Here is a 4,839-nt window from a genome sequence, read left to right as displayed (position 1 = left end):
TTTCATTTGTGCAATTATAGTGATAATGGTAAATTTTATATGTTGTTTATATGTTCATATGTTGTTTTATTTGTTGTTTTTTGCTTGACAAACCTATATCAGATTCCAGGCTTAAATTTCCCTGGCCAATGAAATTGAATACTGTGGACACTTTTGTTTTAAGGTATACAGGAGGGATGAAGCCTCTAGAGCCCCCTGCTATACAAAAGAAGCTGCAAAGCTGAAATCTGAAGGAAGAAAATCCCTGAATCATTTGTAAGGTTTGGAGATTTGGACCATTTGCCTTTGTTTCTGTTTTTGGAGCTCACTTTATTGTTCAACCATAATCCAATAGGCTTAGAGAAAAACTAAGTTCATTAGCACTAAAAAACAGATTGTTTCAAAACATAGCCAAGATTTAGAGATACTCAGATTTAGCTATTACGCCTCTGAAATAGAATGCTGTTATTTTCTGATTTCTCTTCACTCTGAAGAACGCCCTTGATATTCACCGCACTGTCATTTTACTGGATGCAGTTATGATATGGGTGAGAATAGGAGTCAATGATAAACAAGCTACAAATTGCTTAGCATATACTATGTGCAAAATGGTTTTTCATGTATTTCCCCGTCTCACAATCACTGTAATTTGAAAAGATAGAGAACTGCCACTTACAGTGATAGTGTAAAATAATATAAATAACAAGGATTTTGGCTTCCAATAAATATGAAAATGAATCTTCCTTATATGACCTTGGTAAGCTAATTGAATTTTTGCCTCATTCATAAAATGAGTCCAACAATAATAATTCATGAAATTATTATGAGAAACACACAGTGTAGCAGATGTGAAATGTCCAGATTAATGGCTGGTATATGGGAATAATTCAATATTTGATGAAATAACTTCATCAGAATTATGATTATTGCTTGTAGCAGAGGTGAGAGGACCAGTGTCTGCCTCACAATCTATGACCCTAGTGTCATAGCAAGAATAACTGGTTTGTTGCAGTCTTAGAAATTTAGGGCATAAACATGACATTGTTGTATTTTCTCCATTTAGCCCTTTAAACATTCTGTCAAAACTCTCTCTCTCTCTCTCTCACACTTCCTTAAAAGTATCTCAGGAGGGACCCACAGCATTAGACTCAGAAAAATAAAAATGTATAGATAAATTTTGTGTAGCCAGTTTGAACTACCCAGTTTGAAACTAACCCTTTCAGATTCTGACCTTCCAGTCTTTCTATTTCCATGTCCACATTATGAAAGACCTCCAAGCTCCAATCAACCTCCTGCACAAGTTTGGAGGCATTTGAACAATGCCATGAGGATGCAGAGTAGATAGAAGAGTAATTTGGTCTATGACTATACCATATTTCTGCTAACTAGGCACAGTTACTGTCTAAATTTATTTCCTCTCATATAACACTCAAGAATAGGCATGTATCATCTATTGCTGTGTAACAAATTACTGTCAGACTGGAGCTTAAAGCAAAGTGTATTCATTATTTCATTGTTTTTGTGATTAGGAGTCAGCTGGATCTGCAGTCTCATCTGAGGCTCAGCTGGGGCAGAATATGCTTTTGTTGGCACAGTTCAGCTCCTCGTGGCTTTATAACTTGAGGGCTTCAGTTTCTTCCTGCCTGTCAGCCAGAGGCTGTCCTCATTTCCTTGAGGCTGTCTGCAGCTCCTTGTCATATGGCAGCCCAACATAAGAAGCCCCTAACAAAGCCTCTTACTTTTAAAAAGTCAGATAAGAAGTGAGTAACTCCAGAAAGATAGATGGTAGAATCTTATATGTCCTGAAATCCCATATATGTGATTGACATGCAGCCTGCTAATTTGGCCATAACCCATTATTTATAAGCAAGTCACACAATAGAAGCAAGTCACACCCAAAGAAAGAGAAACACAAAAAGGTAGGAATATCAGGCTGTGGGACTAATGGTGGGGGGGGGGCACTCATGAATCTGTAGGCTACAAGGCTATATTATTAAAAATATATCCATTTTATCCATTATATATCCATTAATCTCTAATGAAAATTGTTAGTTAAAAAGAAGCTCAGAGGTCCACAGTGTCCCCACTAAACTATACACTAAAACTTTTAGGGGATTGGAAACCACCCAACAGTAGAGAAACTAGTGACTTACATTAAGCCTACACTCTTCTTAAATTCTAGTTCTGTGGCCATTGGGCTATGTTCTCTTCTGGTTTGTTTGTTTGTTTGTTTTGAGGTGGAGTCTTGCTCAGTCATCCAGGCTGCAGTGCAGTGGCGTAATCTTGGCTTACTGCAACATCTGCCTCCCAGGTTCAAGTGACGCTCTTACCTCAGCCACCCAATTAGCTGGGATTATAGGCGCCCACCACCCCACTAATTTTTGTATTTTTATTAGAGATGGGGCTTCACCATGTTGGCCAGGCTGCTATCGGACTCTTGACCTTGTGATCTGCCTTCCTCGGCCTCCCGAAGTGCCGTGATTACAGGCATAAGCCACCTATATTCTCTTCTTGTAGGAAATCACTTTCTATCTAAAGGGGCTTTAAATTCTGTAAGTTTTTTTTTTTTTTTTTTTTTTTTGGAAGGAAAGGAACTTTAATAAAAACCAAAACATAGGGAGCCAAAGTGCAAATCGTCCACCCCCCATAGCAGGGCCATCCTGAACCCCACATCCTCCCTTCACCTGCCTTCGGGCCCCCAGCGCAGGCCCAGGGCCTGGAGCTTCTGCCTCAGGTAGCTCTTGAGTTGGCGCAGGCCTCTCTGGCACTCCAGTTCCTCAAAGGGTAGCGGCAGGAGCTGGTAGCCCACCAGGCCTAGGTGCCGCTCCCTCAGGGCCCTTGAGCCCAGCAGCACCCTGCCATCCCGGCAGAAATGCCAGCATTCCCGCAACACCAGCACCACCCTCTGGGCAGGGTCTCGGGTAGTGGGCTACAGGCAGCCTGTCCCTGTGGGCAGGGCCTTGGTGGGTATGGCAGGAAGGGGTCCTGGGTTCTCACGGGAAGCACAGCACCAGAGCTGCCGACACACAGCAGGAAGTCTGTGCAGTGGCCTGGAGGTACCGTCAGGTCCTGGCGGTATTTCTCCTCCCCCAGCAGCTGGCGCAGCCCCTCAGCTACTGTGTCCTTGTGACTGTACTTGCAGCGGGCATGGTCGGTGATGAGAGGCTGGAGAAAGATGGCACTTGCTGCCTTCGGGGAAGGCGGGGACCCCGGTATCCTGGGAGCTCCAGCTCCACAGCCGTGTCCAGCAGGGAGAGGTAGCGACGCACAATCAGAGCATGAGGGGTACCACTGATGTAGTTGATAAAGCCAGGGGAAAAAACAAAGTGCAGGGCTCTGAAGGGCAGGCACCGCAGTTGGCACAGTGACATCAAGATGTTGACTGTAGCCAGGGGTGCCACCCCTGCTTCCCGAGCCAGAATCCTCTCAAGGCAGGGCATAAACTGCTGTTCCAGGGGCAGGTAGTTCAGCCGCCCAAAGGGCAGGACCAACTTCTGCACCACCTTGCTGCTGAGCTGGTTTTCCTGAACCACCAGGAAGCGGGCAATGGCTTCCAGAAACTGGGGCTCCCGTAACCTGTGCCGGGCCACGTGCTGGGCCAGGTGCTGGGCCAGGTGCCGAGCCAGGTGCCGGGCCAGGAGCACCATCACATGGGGCGGCAGTTCCTCTGGTCTTGTCTCTGCCGGGCTGCTGATCAGATGCTGCAGTGGATACCGCAGAAAACGGGGGCAGCTCAGAGCAGCTTCCAGCCTTTGCCCACCTAGGAGAAGAGACGACAAAGGGGGAGGTGGCTTTGGAGGGAGGCGGAGCCTTCGCTCCTGCTCCAGGGCACACGTCAGGGGACCATCAGATGGAAAGCCAAGTAAGACTGCAAGGTGCAGACACACGTGGATGGTGTGCATGTCAAAGGCGGGGCAGTTTCGGATGATGAGCTGACTGAAGTCCTGTAGTGTAGCCTGCTCCACAGGAGGGGGCCGTGGCCGAGACCCCAAGAGTTGGTCCAGACGATGAAGCGCGACCGGGTAGTGGTGGGCGTGCACCTTAGTGGGGTTCTGGTCCAGCCAGCGCAGCAGTTCCCCAGGGCTCCTCGCCTGTTCCAGAAGCCGCTGCAGCCCTTGCATATGACCTGTACTGGGGCCTCCTCCAGGAGGCCAGTCTCCCCATTTACTGGGCCCCAGACAGCAGGGCTGTACTGGTGGGATCAGCAGCAAGCCAGACAGCCGAGTAGAGGAGGTCTGAGCAGAGGGCAGGACTCGAAGCATTGAGTTGGGTGATGGAGACCATGACTCCCTGGGCTCTGCACAAGTCGCTCCCTCAGTCGGTCTCGGGGCCCAGTGGCCGCCCACCCCCCACCCCCGCAGCCTCTTTTTCTTCCTCTTTCTTCCTCTCCTCTCCTTTTTTTACTTTTCAGCATCCTAGTTCCTCACCTCTACTCAATTGAAAAAAAAAAAAAAGATACTTATGAAAGAGATAATGGAGGAAAAAAGACAAGGAAAGTTGTTAGTATTCATCTTATATTTTTTCTATGCAAACTATTTCAGGTTAACCAAATAGATCAATCTGATGATAACAAGTTATTATTTACAGAAAGAAAAATTTCAGCTAATAAATGATAAATGTGAAATAACTATTTCAGGCAAAGTTCATCAATGAATAAAATGTTAGGTAAATGATCTCTCACAATCACTCTGTGACTAACCAATCTGTAACCTCCATATAAAATAGAGGACAGGAAGATTCTAAAAGATAATTTATAAAAGAACTTTTACTGCTCAAAATACTGATTTATGTTCTTTACTGAATGAAGTTGCTTTCAGCTTTCTTACTATTATCTTTGTGTGTATTAGTATTTATTAAATT

The 4,839-nt window shown here is 45.7% G+C and overlaps 1 pseudogene; it reads right to left on the bottom strand.

Annotated features, from left to right (window-relative positions):
- Positions 1-2,659: 2,659 nt before the first annotated feature.
- On the bottom strand, positions 2,660-4,268 carry LOC100391071 (fas-activated serine/threonine kinase pseudogene; annotated as a pseudogene).
- Between the last annotated feature and the right edge of the window lie 571 nt (positions 4,269-4,839).

The sequence above is a fragment of the Callithrix jacchus genome, chromosome 21 (assembly GCF_049354715.1).
Source record: "Callithrix jacchus isolate 240 chromosome 21, calJac240_pri, whole genome shotgun sequence".
In the NCBI taxonomy this organism is placed as follows: domain Eukaryota; kingdom Metazoa; phylum Chordata; class Mammalia; order Primates; family Cebidae; genus Callithrix; species Callithrix jacchus.
The sequence above is the reverse complement of the archived record's forward strand: the minus strand, read 5'-3'. Positions and strand labels throughout refer to the sequence as shown.